Here is an 18,310-nt window from a genome sequence, read left to right on the forward strand (position 1 = left end):
TGCCCCTGGTCGGAGCTAGCGCTCCCGCTGAGCGACTCTGCCCCTAAGCCAGCGCCCCCCGCTAGGCAGCCAGGTCTTTGCCCCTCCGCGCCGTGCACCGCCAGGCTGTGCGCTCTACGCTCAGCCCCAGAGCCCGGCTCCCCCCGCTGCTCCCCCCGCCCCTCCGGAGCCCCAGCGGGGGAGGAGGGTTGCATTGTTGATTTTGGGCAGCGCGCAGCCGCAGTGCGGGCGGCCGGCTGCGGTGCCTGCTCGCTGGTACAAAGAGACACGAGAGGGGAGTTTGGAGGCTGCCGGGAGGCGGGTGTCGCTGTCGCCGCTGCGGGCCCGGGTGGCGCGCCGCTGGGGGGAAGCCGCGTGCCTGATGCATCCCCTCCTCTCTCCCGTCCCGCCTGGGTAAGGTCCTTGCCGGAGCCGCCTGCCCCGCGGCGCGGGGGATGCGAGCGGAGCGGAGAGGTGAGCGGAGCGGCTCCCTGGGGATCGCTCGTGCCCGTGGGTCTGGGAGCGGGCGGCTGGGAGGGGTCCAGGCTCAGCAGGGCAGCGCTGAGAAGGGGGAGGAAACTTTGTCAGGACCCTTGTCAGTGTCAAGTCTGCTCCCCGCCCCGGGCGCACAGAGTTTTAATCCCCTTCGGGGGGTCCCCAAGCAAACTACTTTCCTCGGGGCTGGGGGCGCCAGGATCGTGCAGCCCCAGCGACTGCTCTGTGGCCGCTGCTTTTTCCCTTGCCCCGGGGCTGGGTGAGGCGGTGGTTTGTGGTGCAGCCGGCTGGCTTCCCCTGCCTGTGCCCTGGCTTGGGAGCAGGGGGAGGAGCGGGAGGAGGGGCGGCGTGGGGTGTCTGAACCATCTCCCTGGGGACATTTCCTTGGGAGGGGGAGGGTGGAGCAGGCCGGGGCTTTAGTTGTGCCGCTGCATGGCCAGCCCCCGGCCACAGCACGTTGCTTCGGGTTCCCCTTCACTTGACATTGCAATGGCCAGGGCTTCCCTCTCCCTCCGCTTCCTGGCGGCTCTCCCCTCCCCACCGGGTGGGGGAGGCTTTGGGTCCTGAAACATCAGTGGTACGAGGAGCTCATCACTGTGAGGCCAAGGTGATGGTCTGTCACCCTGCTGCGGGGGCAGGATCCCTGCTGGGTCCGGTTCAGCCCCTCCTTAGCACACCTCAACCAGCACTTTAGGCATAGTTAGAAGCCGTGTGGGATTATAATGGGAGGTCTGGTATAAAGGACTAGTTGGGAGCCTGTGGAAACATGGCGGTACAAGCGTTAATTTCTGTAGCTGATAATGTAATAACTAAATGCCAGATCACTCGCACATTAGCTTGGGAAGGGCTGTCGGTTGCAGGGAGTCTTGCTTGAATAAGTATAGTGGAGGTGGGCCCTGGTGCTGAGTTTGAAGCAGAGCTGGATGTCCGCCTGGGAGTAAGTCACTGGCAGGGGACTCCTTTTCAACGTGACCCTTGTTGTAGAGTTGATAGGGCATTCAGGCCAAAACTGTATTAGACTCTTACTCCCCCCCACGCCCGAAAATCCTGCCATTGCAACCACCAATGACGCGTTCCAGTGGAGACGGGCCACTGGTGTATGCCAGCAGTCAGCACTATGGGCCAGATTTTCAAAGGAGTTTAGCTCCCATTTAGTCACCTGAATAAGAGCCAGCTTTTCAGAAGAGCTCAACACCCTGCAGAAATTGTGAAATTTACGGCCAGATTTTCAGATGAACATAGCTGAGAGCACTTTTGAAAACTTAGTTCTGCTTGTGGGTGCTGAGCACCCTTGAAAAGCTTGTCCTCCACCCTCTAGTCCAGTGGTTTTCAAACTTTTTTTTTTGGCGACCCAGTTGAAGAAAATAGTTGATGCCCGTGACCCAACGGAGTTGGGGATTTGGGGTGTGGGAGGGGCTCAGGGATGGGGTGTGGAGGTGAGGCCTGCAGGATGGGGCTGGGAATGAGGGGTTCAGGTTGTGGGTGGGGTTCAGGGCTCTGGGCAGGGGGCGCAGGCTCTTGGGAGGGGCTGGGGATGAGGGGTTTGGGGTGCAGGAGGGGGCTCTGGGTTTTGGGGGGGCTCAGGGCTGGGGCAGAGGGTTGGGGTGTGGGAGGGGGTCAGAGCTCTGGGCTGGGGCCGCAGGCTCTGGGTTGGGGATGAAGGGCTTGGGGTGCAGGAACAGGCTCTGGGTTTGGGGGGGCTCAGGGCTGGGGTGTGGGGTTGAGGCATGAGCTTACCTTGGGCGGCTCCCGATCAGCAGCACAGCAGAAGTGTTAAGGCAGGCTTCCTGCCTGTCCTAGTACCACAGATCACGCTGTGCCCTGGAAGCAGCCAGCAGCAGGTTTGGCTCCTAGGGGGAGGCTCGTAAGCAGCTTTGTACTGTTCTCGCCTGCAGGCACTGCCCCCAGCTCCCATTGGCCGGTTCCCAACCAATGGGAGTGCGGAGCTGGTGCTCGGGATGGAGGCAGTGCACAGAGCCCCATGGCACCCCTGCCTAGGAGCTGGACTTGCTGCTGGCCGCTTCCACGGCGTAGCGTAGTGTCAGAATAGGTAGGGACTGGCCTGCCTTAGCCAGGCAGCGCCACCGATGGGACTTTTAATGGCCTGGTCGCTGGTGCTGACCAGAGCCGTTGCGACCCAGTGCTTACATTCCACGACCCAGCACTGGGTCACAACCCGCAGTTTGAAAACCACTGTTCTAGTCCTGCATTGAGCATAGTTAGGTGATGTGGAGTTTGGTCTACACATTATTATTTATTATTATTATTACAGTAGCTCATAGAGGCCAGGAGCCTGTTGTGCCATGCACTGTACAAACTTAAAACAAAGACAGACTATGTGTCAGTGAGCCCTGTTACCACTGCTGCAGCTCAACTGGTGGAAAATTTTAGGGGGAAATGGCTGGTCTCCAATAGCCTTTGGTTGCTGAAAATTAACTTAAAGCCCCATCCTCAGAGGGCGTTTAATTGCACTTAAACTGAAGTCTGAGTTGTTAAATCTTGATTCCAACACAGTTAGACCTGTTCGATGGGTTGTGTGTGTAAAGATGACGTTTTGCCCAGGTAGGCCTGGACCAGAATACTGTTCCTCTTCAGAACAGACTTAATTTTACTTATTTCTGTTTCAGTAACACTCACAATGTGCTAGCCACTCAGAGAGACAGTCCCTGTTCTGAAGTGCTGGCAAAGACAAACACCATTCAAAGGGAGCGGGGGAAAAAGGATACAACATAAAAATGAAAATTATGTATTTAAAAATCAACAAGTCCCAAGTGCCCCTCAACTTACCAATGCTAATTGGTTTCTTGGAGGATTCATGACAGCAGTGACTCTTGAGGGGGAGAGGATAATGGCGTTATGTATCTCTTCAGAATGGGCATTCCATGTGTAAGGGGACGGGGGAAGAAGGTGTGACGCAAGTGAACAAATGGGAGAGCTTGGTCCCACCTACACAGGCTAGGGTGTTCGTCAGCATGGGTATGTTTAAGCCACAGTTAAACTTGTAGGTCCACGTTTTCAAAAGTGATGAGTAACTTTGCCCCCATTTTTGGGTACCCAACCTGAGACACCTTAAATGGGCCTGACTTTCAGAGGGTGGGTGCAGGCTAAAAATCAGGCCCCTTGTTAGGCACCCAGAATCACAAGATACTTTTGAACATAGTGTGTGGGGCTACAGTGTAACAAGTATATATTTAAAAAGTGTTTCAGGTGAGCTTTAAAGCTCTAGTGTAGATGGTGCTTTACTGTGACTGCCATGTTAACAGAAGTTTGACTTTAGATAAAAGCTAACAGTTTTGTTTGTCTCTTGTAAAGCTAAGACCTGTTACGGTTGTGATTTTTATTTAAAATGAGAGCTCTCTTTACATGTTTTAATTAAGAGAATAGCTTGTCTGGCAATTCTTGTGCTTAGTCAATCACCTTGGGTCTTAGCTAGCTGAGAAAGGTGGCATGCCAATTTGCTAATTGAGAAATCAGATTTATCTTTGCCTCTGTAACTCTTATTTCAGCCTCTTCTGACAGGCTCACTTTGGGTGAGATCAAGGGATTGGAGGTGTATGTATGTGAGGAAGGGAATAAGGACAGAGGTAAAGATGATACAGTGTAAAGTGCAGAAGACCAAGCTACAATTATTTAATATGCATGAAAGATATGTAAAGAAGATCCCACTCTTTGCCAGGATGGGGGTGTCTTCCAGTGCCCCGGTCCAAAGACCCGATGACCACTTATGTGGGTCTGTAATGCCTCAAGTAGGTCATCTAGTTCAGGGGTTCTCAAACTTCATTGCACAATGGCCTCCTTCTAACAACAACAATTACTACATGACCTCAGGAAGGGGGACTGAAGCCTGAGCCCAAGGGCTTCAGCCTTAGGCAGTGGGATTTGGCCTGGGCAGTGGGGCTTGGGCTTCAGCCCTGGGCCCCAGAAAGCCTAAGCCAGCCCACTTTGGGGTCCCAACTCACAGTTTGAGAACCGCTGATCTAGTTCCTTCCCTGCATCAGGACAGGATTTGCCAAGTAACCCCTCTCCACTTTGTAAACTGTGTTACACTGCTTAGGCCTGAGGATGGGTGGGACTCAACTGGGAAACATGTCGAAGTTGTCACCAGTAATTTGATGATGACTCTAGACTAAGCATATCGCTTCTGTAGCACTCTAAGCTAAAGTAGGAGACCTGGGGCTGAATTCCATTTTAGTCTAGACACATGTAACTCCTGTTAACTTCCGTGGAGTTATTCTGGATTTATCCTGAGAATAGAATCAGGCCCTTGGACTGGAAATTAAACCGAGGTGTCTCGGGTGGCATGTCAGCAAGCGTGGCTTAGACAGATCACTGTAGATGTTTTATTTGCACTGATGGAAATGGAAACTGCTTTGTTTCTCATATCCAGGAGTGTCCTCTAAATGAGACCAATCCATTACACAACTTCCTTCCCCTACCCCCTTTCTGGCTTCTAAACTCTAATACCTATGTGTGTCTCAATTCCTGCTGTGCATTATATATCTAAATAATAGATGCGGGAAGTGAAATTAAAACTCTCTAATGAAGAATCTGTTTTGTAACTGATGCGGGGTCTCTCTTTGCAACCTAGGAGAAGCTGTCAAAAGTAGGCAGTAGCTTGTGCTTTTTGGTTACAAAAGCACAATCTGTTAAGTGGGCACAGATGCAAATTTGTTATGGTGTCAGCACCCACAGTGACTGTGGAGCAGGGATGAGGCACCTTCTGGTCAGTTAGTAGAATTGAGTAATAGTGAAAGTTTCAAGCATCAACACATGTTCTGATCAGAAGCACATGATCTTATAGAAAACAGACAGTCTCTTGTAGATTGCCCATGTAAATTTGTAAGGAAGCATGTGTATAAATGGTAAACTTGTATATAATACACACATTAGTGTAAATTGTAAATGTATTTGTAAACACTTGTGGGTTGTGGTAAGGTAATCCAGCACATATTAAATAAGTTATTTATTTACCCTGTCCTAATAATTAGCATACTAATTGTTGTGATTCCATGGGTGAATTTAACAAACATTTGTGAGACACTTTGACTGTTTATCCTCTCGGTCATCCAATAAATGTTTCCATGTTACTTAAAATAAAAATGTTTACAATACTGTATAAATAGATGGAGGGCTTCATGGCTGAAAATTTTACTTGTTTTTATTTTGTAAGTAAACCCTGTGAAAATATGACTAATCAAATATTGCTTTTTTTTTTTTTTAATAAATCTCACTTAGCCTTTGAAACTAAAATTTGCCTTAAATAACCATTTAGGTTTGTGATCAGACTTACCATGTACTTGACTCTAATGGGACATAATTCATTTTAAGTATCTTTAATAGTGTCTTTTTGTAGCTGAGTAACTGGCAGTGGTGTAGAAGAGCATTTTAGATTTCTCATGGAATAATCAAGGCAACAACTTAGAGTTGTCAGCACTGGGACTCTGCAGTTCTCTCTTACTCCCATTAGAGATGCTATATATTGAGGTGTGATAACATGCAAATTATATTGTGCCAGCTGTGAGAAAGCCAGGGCCTGAAAAGGAGGGTGATAGTACATGTCAAGAATGAACAATTAACAGAATTCATTACTATAAGCGATTGATGTATACTTATGCAGATTACCTCAAAAATGTTCCTTTCCTATTGCCTATGTGAATTGTATCTTAACTTCCAACTGTTTCTAACAAACTGTAGCACCTAATGTCATGCAAAAATGTACTGCCTTAGGGGAGCTCTACTTGAATTTATGACAATATTGAGATTAAGGCAATGTCAAGTAGCTAAACTCAGATGTCGTGCATTTCAGATTTCTACATTAGGTGGGAATATTTAAACAAACTCAATTAAAAAAAAAAAGTGAATCCCTTCTGCAATGTCAGAAGGAACAACAGGACTGGAGTAGTCATTAGAACCAGACAGTGAAAATAACTATTCTAGTGTTGCAGTACAAGCCTAATGAAAGGTGAGAGAATGTCTCTGAGCTTTACTAGTGAGTCATAGACCAGAATGATAGGATCATCTAGTCTTACCTCCTGTATATCACAGGCAATTACATTTCCCCCCGTGACCCCTGTGTTGAAACCAGTAACTTGTGTTTGATTACAGCATGTCTTCCAGAAAGGCATCCAGTGTAGATCTGAGGACTGCAAGAGAAGGAGAATCCACTCCTTCCCTTGGTTGGTTGTTCCAGTGGTTACTCATCCTCCATTGGTGGTGAGGAAGGGAAATTGTGGCTGTTCTTTAATTTGAATTTGTCTGGCTTCAGCTTCCAACCATTGGCTCTTGTTACGTCTTTCTCCACTTTGTTACAGGTCATGTAATTGGGATTCAGATGTCCCTTTTAATTCCTCGCATACATGAACAGACTAAATGAAAAGTGACTAGACAAAATTGAACTAACTCTGTGTAGGAGCTATTAAGACAAAATTAGCCTTTGGTCTTTTGCCTGTTTTTTGTGTGGATAGTAAAGTAGAATAGCTATCAAACTCCCCACCCCTGGAGATTATTTACTCCGTATAATAGACAGTTTTAAGAATGGCTGCTCTTTGACATCTCCTATGGATACCAAGAGAATTGTCACTTTGCTATGTAAAGAGGGAAGGGAAAGAGAGGTTGGCGTCCTGCACTTTTTCAGACTTTGCCAGTAAGCTTGTGTGAAGATGGTGGGGTGAGGGGAAAGAACTAGGTAAAGTACAGAGTCAATGATTCATTTCACCTACTTAATAGTCAGAGCTATTCTGGAAACCCATGCTTTTTTATTTTTTTAAAATATTTTTCCACTTCCTTCAACATTAGGATTAGATAATTAACCCTATTGACCTATCATGCCCTGCTCAGTGAGAATTATACAGGTATGGCCTGCAGGCTCTCTAGTGTCGGGGTTAGTTTTGAGTAGCTGTTGTGATTTGTTGAGAGTTACAGTAGGATTGTTTCTCATGCTGATGTGAGGTTTCTCTTAATAAAGTATCCTTGTGAAAGTGACTGTATGACAGTGGGATTGAACGAATACCATTGCTTTCTGTTCTTGCAGTGTTTTACATGAGGGTGATAATGGCTGAACATCTGAATGGAGGCTGGTTATTACCCACAGAGAGAGGTTATTCTATTGAAAGGTGTATTAGATGGTTAATAGTGTTACAGAGGGAATAATCGGAGGGATGTGAGAATCTCTGTTACAAGCACCTTCTCAGAGCTGGGACAGTCTCTTGATATTTGGTTGAGTTCACTACTTTTGCACAAAATATCTTCCCCTGACTTCAGTGACTGGAAGTACAGAAGTAGACCCTAAAGCCAGATCCTCCAGCAGCCTGGGATTTAGGAAGACAGCTTTCCCATCAACACAAATATTCCATAATTGTACATCATGGGGTTTCTTGGACTTTCCTGTGAAGCATTTGGTACTGGCCATTGTCTGAGCTAGATGGATGACTACTAGTCTGAACTGGTAGGCCCATAAAAGTTGTCATGTCTCCTAGAGCTTAAATATTAAGAATATATTTACCTACCTCACAGACGTGTGGTAGGGTTCGGTGTTTGTAAGTGCTTTGAGAACCTTGGAAGGAAGGTGCTGAAGGCAATGACAAGTATTGGTGGTAGCCTGTTATCACATAAAGACTAAAACTAAAACTATATTCAGGGAGTTTTTATTAAACAAACACTTCAACTTCTTGGTCCTAACAAAACCCAAGCTCTTTTCTGTCTTCCTTCTCCCTTACTTCTCCCCAGTCCTGAATATGATGAACGGGGTTACTGGAGATGTTGCCACTCTTGAAATAGTAGTGAGAAAGCAAAAGTGGAAAGCTCTGAATGTGCTGAGTTCAGAAGGGGTTTGATATTACATTCTCTGAAGGAACAGAAGAGTGACCATACTGAGAAGCAAATCCATTACTTGTTCTGTAGCAAAACCAGTTCAAGTGAGCTCAGTGGCTCAAGGGGTGTATGCTTGGGCACTCTTTTTCCTGGGGTCTGAATATATTCTTGTCACGTGTGCATAATGAGTTTAGTAGTTTTAGGGCTTGTCTAGACAGCCCTGCAGTGTGGGCTACAGAGGTGTGAGTTACAGCATGCATTAAAGTGTTATGCTGTAACTGATCTGGACCTGTGTAGACCCCCTTTCCGCCAGGACTACATTAATGTGAGCTAGGTACCTTTTAGTTCACGCTAGCAGGGTCAACAAGGAGCAGTTATAGCACAGCACTTCAGTGCGTGCTACAGTTCACGTCCCTGTGATCCACGCTGTGGGGCCATGTAGATAAGCCCTTAGTTTCTTCTCCATTTGTGTGCATCACAGGTACTGCAAACATGGCCACTTCTGTCTGAGGGGCCAGTACTAGAATCAGGGTGGATTAAAATATTGATTATTTTTCTATTTAAAAAAATTGGATTTTTTAAATTTAAATACTCTTTTCTTTTTTTTAAAAAAAGCGGTTTAAAAATAACGTGTTGTCATAATGTCAAATTGAACACCTAAACTTCAAAAGTATATTAAAATTATTTTTTAATTTAAAATTTTTTTAAAAATTGAGCCTCAAAGCCCGCGCCACTTCCTGCAGCTCCCATTGGCCGGGAACAGTGAACTGCGGGCTACTGGGAGCTGTGGGCGGCCATGCAAATGTAAACAAACTGTCTGGCAGCCCGCCAGTGGATTACCCTGACAGGCCGCAGGTTTTTCACCACTGAGTTAAAGGATGCTGCCTTTTTAATTATATACAAAATTAGGGGGAAATAGCATTAACATTTTAGGGCCGCTCAAACTTTATAATGTCACAATGTAATGTAATGCATTAAGTATCTATATTATTTACATTCTTTACAACGGTGTGAGTGCTGGCACTTACATTTTTCCAAATGTAAGTACTTCCAGTTTCTTTCGTGCAGAAAATCTTTTGCCTTAGTTACGTTTGATTTCAGTGTAGCTACCAGATGCAGAAAATGGAGAAACTGATCATGAGTTGAAAAAGCAGGGAAGCTTGTTTTCCTCAGCCAATTTTATGAATAAAAACCAAGTGGAAGAGGGTGAGATCTAGTAACTCTAAAAATCTGAAGGCCATGGGACTGGATTTTCAAAGGCATTTAAGGTGCCTTTAAGATGCAGATAGGCACCTTTTGGGATTTTTTTCAAAAGTGCCTAAGCCGGTTGGGTGTTTAACTCCCACTGAAATGAATGGGAGTTAGGTGCCTATTGCGCTAAGGCACCTTTGAAAAAAATCCCAGTAAGCACCTAAATACTTTTGAAACCCTGGCCCAAGGTGATCAGAAACAATCCACCAGTTCACTAACTACAGATATTTGATTGTTAATAAATCCGTTACTTTTAGATGCAACACATATGTTGATACGTTTTGATAAACATACTGTTTTCCCCTTATGTATCAGCATTTCTAAGGTAAATTTATTTAACTAATAAAAATAAGTTTTTTAAAAATGCTGCAGCTCAATCTATTTTAATTGTTACCAACCAATGGGATTCAGCCTTTCTTTAGGAAAATAACAGAAGTAGAAGTGAAAAACAAGATTTAAAATCAGTGATTTTTAAATCAAAATTTCCTGCTTGCTGCTTTAAATCATGACTAAAATCAGTGTTTTACATTGTTTTGATTTAAATTAGTCTGCCCTGACCAGAATGGGGCAGAGTGTGTCTTGTCAGAACTCTACATAGGAGCACTAGATCACACTATACTTGGATAGAGAATTGACTCTCTCATTTGCAAGAGAACTCTATTGAAACATTGTGGGTGTGATGGGGGTGAGAAGGAAACAAACATGCAAAGTCTTAGGCTATGGCTACGCTACAACTTAGATCGATATAACGTATGTTCAGGGGTGTGAATAAACCACATGACGTAAGTTACACCGACCTAAGCGCTGTTGTGGACAGTGCTGTGTCGGCGGGAGAGCTTCTCCTGCCAACACAGCTACCACCACTTTTTGGGAGGTGGATTAATTAAGTTGACGGGAGAGCACTCTCCCATCAGCTTAGAGCATCTGCATTAGCACGAGCATTGGTGCAGCTGCGCCACTGTAAGCTCTGTAGTGTAGCTATAGCCTTTGTCTCTGGGCCAAATTCTAGCCCTAGGAAAGCTGCTTTATGCTGAACTGATGATGTAAGGCAGCCTTAAAGCTGACTTAAGCAACTTTCTAGGAATTCTTCTGTCATGTGGGGGAGGGAAATCCAGGGCTGGCATAAGAATGTTGTAGCTGGCTCTCTGCACTTCAGCTATGACTTCCACCCCCAACATGGGCACGGCCGGAGAACCAAAACCTCTGGCTCATCTGTCTCTGCTATGGAGCCACAGTCATCTGAGCATAATAGAGGGTGACACTGAGACAACTCTGTTGTGTAAGAGACAAGCCTCTGGAATAGGACACTGCAAAAATGGCTTATCGGCAAAGCCAGCTTTTGCCCCCCTTCCCTAGTTCAGAAGAATAGTCATGCTGGTTCAGACCTGTGGCACATCGTCTCCAATATCCTGTCTCTGACAATTGCCATCACCCGATGCTTCAGAGGAAGATGTAAGAACCTTGCTGTCGGCAGATGTGGGATAATTTGTCCCTTACCATTGGTCTCATACTGATCTCTAATGAGTAGACATTGACTTAAATCCTGAAACGTGAGGTTTAATTCCATTCAACCTTTTTGTTAGCATTAAGTCTGGTTAGCATTTTGTTAGCATTTCTTGTTATCCATGTAAATTGCTAATCCCTTGTTGAATCTTGCTAAATCCTTGGTCTCAATGATTTAATGTGGCAGTGAGTTCCACAGTGTGTGTGTGTGTGTGTGTGTGAAATCCCTATTTCCTCTTCATCAGTTTTGAATTTCCCACCTCTAATTTCATTGACTGTCCCTTGTTTTTGGGTTCTGAGATCTACCTTTTTTATATCATTACTTATTTCATATGCTTTTATCATGTCCGCTTTCTTTTTGTCTCCTAAGAGAACAATCCCAATGTTTTCAATCTATCTCTTCATACAAAAGTTTTCCTATGTCCTGGATCATTCTTGTTGCCTTTCTCTGAACTCCCTTCTAGTTCGACAGTATCCTTTCATAGATGGGGTAGCCAATGCTGCACACGCAATTCCGGATAAGGCTGCATCATTGACTTATATGATGGCATTATAATTGTTTGCATTTTATTCTTCATCCCATTCTTTATGCATCTCATTTATTCTTTTTGACCACAGCTGCACATTGAGCTGTCTACAATTCCTCCACCCCCATGAGCTGTGGGAACCCAGGATTGATCCAGGATTTGGAAACAGTGACCAAAAACACTGTCCTGTTGTTAGAGTTGTGAAAAAGTCTCTCCTTTCAACTTTGTTTTTATATTGATATATATAATATATATATATATATCAATCAATATCATTAACTTTGACATAGCTGCCTCTTCATGTCAAACTCTGGAGCTTGTGGTAGGTTGTGAAGGGAGTGGATAGTTAAAATTCAATTCTCCTTGCTCAGTGTGTTCTATTTATTTTAAACTGCAATTGTTTACCTAACTTAGGGGTCTGGATTCTTCCCACCCACCCCTGGAGTGATGAGGTATTAAAGGTTGGATGTGTATGTAGGTGCATAAACATAGCTATATGACTCCACAGCTTCTGTCAAAGTTCTTTGCCTTAATTTCATGAATTCTTAAATAGGAAAGAAGGATGGAGGCAGAGGACTTCTTTTTGGGGCCAGCTGTGACGAATCCCCTCACCCCCCAGCAGACAATAGTTAACTATATATAAATATTAGCTTTTCTGCTCTGTGTCAGCATATGATAATGCAGAGGCTCTCTAGAAGGAACTCCAAACTCCTCTCTCTGATTTGGAAATAGCAGGAAGGCATTTTGGCTGCCCTTGCTCTTCCAGGTGGGAGTTCTCTTCAGAGCCTTTCAGTGCTGCTCCGAAGAGCATTAGCCTCATAGGAAAATATGTGGGAATCCCTACCTACAAGGAGTATTTATTTTCTCATTTATGTGGGAGCTTTTTAAATAAAATGTTCTCAAATATAATATGAAAATATTAAAGGACAATGAAACGCGTATCTGGATGGTCTGACAATAAGAACATGGACTCAGTTACAGTTAAAAATAATGGAATTGTGAAATTCCATTTTGTGTCTCAATTATTTCCAGGTTTGTGTGGTTTTGTGGGTGTTTTTAATGAAACTGAAGTGAAGAGGTTTGGTAGGTCTGTATTGCTGTCTCCCAACTCTAAAAACTCAACTGGGATTCTGAAGTCCACACTATGTTCTTTCTCATTTGTGCCTCATTACCAGTCCTGATATTCTGCACTCTGTTCCATCTCATTCTCTTCAGTGTCCCTGGAAAGAAAACATCAGTTGACTTGTAAACCAGGATACAATGCACCTCACGCTTCACACAGCTGTGTTTGCTCTGCAGCGCCAATCTGGAATAGAGGTTTGCTCTTCCCTAAACAGATATGACAGAGTAGACACAAGCAGAAGATCTGTTGAGAAAGAAGGTGCTTAATTTAACTTATTTTCTACTCTGAAAAGAGATTGCGTGCTGAGGTAAAGCTTAGTGCATTGTTTGAGCAGAGTGAATAACTGATAATGACTCATTGACTGGAATCTGCTATCTTTCTGAGTTCAGATTATCCCCAAATAAACAAAGATTGGTCATTTTGAAATTTATAGCCTCAGGAGTTTTTTGTTCGGGTTTGATATCTTAATTCTGAAATTTGAGCTGCTGCTTTGTTTTGACTTGTCGCATAGTTGCATGCAGGGTATGTGCACAAGTGTGTGGTGTACCTACTCTGGCTTCCCTTAGGATGAGCTTGCTTTGTAGTTGGGTTTCTGGTGCCAGTATTCACAGGCAGTGAATATAATTTTAAGAGGATGAACTTCTGAACAGACTTAGCTTTTGGTTTTTGGTAGCACAACACAATTACACGAATGTATGCAGAAAGGAAGCCACAATAGTACAAAAATGGCTGGAGTAATTAACAAAATCTTGAATACATTTTAACTTCTGTTTTTCATTATTAGTCCGGCTCTAATCATTAGACACTTCACACTGATTTATTATTAATAAAATTTTAAATTTTTTTTCAAATTCCTCCTCTCTGCCCCCAATAGAACTTCTAAGACAACTTTGCATTCTCCAGCTTCTTATTCATCTGCCGAGTAGCATTTATTTTTCCAGAAACTGTTTGCAAACTGGACTTCTTCCTGGGAAGTAGAGTGGAATAGCAGTTATCTCTGAGGCATGCCAAACCATTCAGTGGTGGGATGTTAATAAAGACGGGTACTTCCGAATGTTTAGGAATTATAATTCCTAGGTAGCAAGGTTGAGAAGGGGTTTTCATTCTTAACTCCAGGCCTTTTCAGTTGGTCATAACTAAGTCCCCTGGAAGCACTGGGATAGCTTTGAGCTTCCATAGAAATTCTTGGAAACTTGCTGACTCTGATTTTTAAGAGTCCAAGACATAGAAACATGCTAATGGTAGTGGGATTTTTATATGTCGGGGTGTATTGACTTCAGTGGGAGACAAATTGGGCTACTGCTGAGCACTTTTGAAATTCCCATTTGTTCAGTAAATAAACGTAACTGTCTTTCACCCAAGCTAATCTTTGGCTTAAAAAAAAAAATCTTCCTTCACCTCCTTTTCTTGAATTTCCATTCCTCCAAGATACTGGTCTGGAACTAATCACTGCACTTTTCCTTTTGAACTTGTGATTTTTATAGTGAGCAACACAAGGTAGCAGGCTGCTTTGGAAGTATGCCAGTCCTATGCCAGCTTAAGTTAGTGGCTGATTCGTGGGAGCCTGGTCTATACTTGTAGTTAAACCATGTTCAGCGGGTAATGGGTCCAGCTAGTAACCTTCCTCGTGTAGACAAGGTTTGGGACTTCCTGTAACGAGGCCATAGGATTGTCTCTGAAGTCAGATAAGAGGAGCTAAAATCCTTATGTATTTTATAATAGTGATAATATGATTACTATAAAACTCAGCAACCTATATTTTTTGTTGTCATGGTGTCATCAGTACACCACAGTTGGCTAGTGTTTCTCTTCTCTGATTTTTAAAAGGACCTAATATGGACCAAGTTTTGGAGTGGAAACTTTTTCAGCCTTCAGTTGAAGGCTGGTGGTGTCTGTCTTTCATAAATATTTCTTGTCTGCCATGAGCTTATTTCTCTTGAAGTGTCCCACCATTGGTTCACTTCCCGCAGCGGTAGCAATGGTGGGAGTGCTAGTATAGCCCAGACTTTGGCAGCCCCTGGCATTTTTAGTTCCATGTTGGATCGGTGGCTCTGCTTGAAACACCCGTGGCTGCTAGGGTTGCCACCTCAGAGATACAGAAAAAATCAGCCACTGGCCACCCCACCATCGAAACCCAGCCATGGTCCACCCTCCCCCCCACACCAGAAATGGTCCTAGTGTTGACTATAGCTAATTATTACTGAAATATTAGAGAGAGTCATTTTACATGCCCACAAAACCCCCACAATACTTTATCCTAACATGGCACCACAGTCCAGACCAGCAGGGGTGTGAATTGTAGAGCACTCTAACGTGTCCCAAGTGGAGATACTCCCCCGCTGTCCCCATCATGTTCCGGCAAGGCAATACAAACCCTCCAGGTGGCTCCCTGCAGCCCTCTCCGTTCTAGCAACAGCGGAGAAACTTAAAAACCAAACGCAATCTGTGTGTACGCACTGGGATTGATTTTTATCATGAAGTTGTAGAAATAAGTGATCACGAGCAATCTGTGCCCCACAGACTGTCTGGGTTAGGGAATGACAGAAACAGCCATAGTCCTGCAGTACACAGCCGTGATCACCCGCTGGTGGACACAGGACTTGATTATGGTCTCATTCAATGACTCCTATTGGCTAGAATAGTGCAGGATCAAGCCTCCTGAGACCACAACATCCTAGGAATGAGAGGAATTTATTTGAGAGCAGTTCTCTTTTTCCTTTTATTTCCAGGATTGTCGTCCTGTCTCCCCCCCCCCCCCCCTTGAGAAGCTGGTGACTGCACAGACTCCATTTGGTGTAGAGAATCCTTTTTTGTATGAAAACAGAAAAATATCTTTAATTACCTTCAAATGTAAGTGCTCTCTGTTAGCTGGAGACTGAAAGGACAGCAGGAGCCGAACAGTAAAACTCTTGGTGCCTAAGCTGTGACAAATGGGCAAAGAAAGGGAAATCCAAGATGCTCCCTTGTCTTATGAGGAGCAAATGTTAGGTGCATGTGGGTCTTCCTGTGAGGCAGTTCTAAACGCCTGCCTTGTCTCTGCTTCATGTGAAGTCGGTGGTAGACTGAAGTAGCTTACAAAATCCTAGTGAGCTGAAGGGGAGGAAGAGTGACAGCCTGGCAGCTGTTGCTGCTTTTGAAGTGAAGGCGCTAGAGGCTTCTGGGGGAGGGGAGTCAGAGAGAATACAATACAAAGCAATATGTTAGAACAGAAATAATGGAAGAGGCCGAGGATTATTTACACTGAGCCCTGGTGTCCTCCAACTATTAGTTGAAAAAAAAAATTGTGAACTTTCTAATGACTATAGATATTTTCCCCCTCCTCCAAACAACTCATTTCTTTACATCAAGCTGTCACTTTACATTACAATGGTCCTGGAGTGGTGTTTATTGAGCAAGTTGCAGAAAATGATAACCTCTCTGCAACCATCTGGGTAAGAAGTGAATAATTGGGGAGTAGTTTTGTATTTACTACGACTTCATACAATTGGCACACCATAGTTATGTTCCACGTTAATGGGACACCAGACATATTTCTCCTTGTGTTAGCATTAACACTGAAGCAGTACTAAAGGGAGTGGTAGGTAGATTCTAGTTCTCTAGTATGGGAGAATTATTTAGGCATCTATAGCCTTGCCTGTCAAAACAGTATTGAGTGCTTATGAAGATGCTCTGTAGAAAGCACCCCACAACTTCTTAAATTGCTTTTAAGCATTCTTCTTAAATTATCTAAAATAATCCTCTATCCAAGATACTTAGTGTCAAGAGGGATAAAGACCATGATTAAAAATAACTTTTAAAAAATTGAAATCAGTGTTTTATTTACAGGTTTCAAGTTCTTTACTTCCTATTTTATAGCCTTAATTTGGTAGAATGGATGTTTTGTATTTGCTTCTCTCATTTGTTTCCCAGTTTCTAGTAGAATTTCAAATTTTTACATAGATCTTCTCTAATAAGAAGTTTCACACTTAGCACGCTCACTTGTACTAAAAATAAGTCCAGGTCTTCATTAGCATCCTTGCTGTGAGAACAACGCAAGCCAAAACACTAAACTGATAAGCAAATAGCCCAGGTTGTAATTGGAATCGGTATCACCTTCTGATATGTTGCACTTCCACAAGTCAGGAAAGCTGAAGTGCTTGGACCAGACTACATTCCAGTAGGGTTTGCTGTTTGAAGTCGGTGGGACTTGTGCTCCAAAGTCATTTAGATGCTTCTGAAAATCCCACCATAGGCTCTTGTGTCTGGGCATAGGCGCCTAATGTTTGGTTAGCGTGACTTCTTACAGGTCAGAGGCAGAAGGCGTGTGGGGTGGAGGGGTGTGTAGTCTTGTTTTATTTTTTGTCTTAAATAGATTTAAAAAACAGCCTCCAAGCCGTTAAGTACAGGGGCCTATTATATTAAGCCCTCAGAGTGTGGGTGGTGGAAGTTCAGACTCTGGTGTTGTGTGATTGGACATACAAACATGAGTCCTACTGGAACGTAATCCACTCTTCCTTCATGCCCTCAACTGAAAAAAGTGTGGGGGGTTTTTTTTTGGGTCAGTTTGCTCAGAAAATGAATAATTTCCCCTTCCCTTCCCCTCCCCCCGAGTTTAAAAATATTTAATTTGGATTGATGCTCCAATACTCAAAACTTCTGTTGCCTTAACTTCAGCAAAATCTGTTCAGTCTCCTTTCAGCCAAAGTTGGGGTCTAATCGAAATAAAGCCTCACATGTGACCAGCCGCCTTTCTAATCCTATTGCTGCCTTAAGAATTCTTTTACTCACTAGGAGAGTTTTCAGTTTGCAAAGCAACATCTGAACCTGGATTCAGCTGAAAATAATTAAGGCAGCAAGCTCACATGTGAAGACTTAACTGCACAACATCCCAGCTCTTGCTAAAGGGAGACGGGTTTTGCTGAAATTGAGAAAACAGAAATTTGAAATATTAACTGGCAGTTTCGTGTCCACCCATGATGGGTGCAGTAGCTTTTTAAAAACCTGCCAAAGACACAGGTCAAATGGCGTTCCACCTGGTCCCACTTACTGATAAGCTTCTGAGTACACCATCCTATCTATCACCTCTCCCTCTCTGTCTTAGTGGTCTCAATCGTGTTTAGTGTGAGCACCATCTTGATTGAAGGGATTAGGGTGTTCTGAATCTTTAACACTAACTTCCTTTATTCCTATTATTAATTGGCTGTTGAAGTTAAATAGGTTTTAAAACCCTTGTTAAATGGTCCGTCAAAAAAACCCCAACCCTCAATTCCTGTGAGGTTGTCATTTCACTAACTCTTAGTGTAGATATCCTAGCTTTCCAGGATAGATGGGCCTGAATTTGAAAACAAGCAGGATTTCATTTTTCAGGTGGTATGTTGGAGGAAGCTTTCAGGCCTTGCTCGTACATAAATAAACAAAAGTGGCATTAGCTCAACTTTTTTTTTTTCTTCACTAAAGTCATCTTTCAAAACCTTCCAAATTTCAGAAATTATGAAAAAGCAGAATCCCTATCCCTATCTGCCATCCGACCCTAGTTAGACTATCCAGATACCTTAACACCATACAGCTTCAACTTCTGCACTATGAGCCACGCTGTGTCTGTACCAATCTACTACATACGTGCTAGTAGCTTGATAGGAAACTA

The 18,310-nt window shown here is 43.8% G+C and overlaps 1 protein-coding gene across 1 annotated transcript in view; it reads left to right on the top strand.

The window, feature by feature from the left end:
- Window positions 1-238: 238 nt before the first annotated feature.
- The window catches only part of KANK1 (KN motif and ankyrin repeat domains 1), a 178,239-nt gene continuing 160,167 nt past the window's right edge, over window positions 239-18,310 (top strand). Inside the window, exon 1 of the mRNA XM_074953289.1 lies at window positions 239-453. The gene's annotated coding sequence lies outside the window, so the exon portion shown is untranslated. The remainder of the gene's footprint in view (window positions 454-18,310) is intronic.

This window comes from Natator depressus, chromosome 5 (assembly GCF_965152275.1).
Source record: "Natator depressus isolate rNatDep1 chromosome 5, rNatDep2.hap1, whole genome shotgun sequence".
In the NCBI taxonomy this organism is placed as follows: domain Eukaryota; kingdom Metazoa; phylum Chordata; order Testudines; family Cheloniidae; genus Natator; species Natator depressus.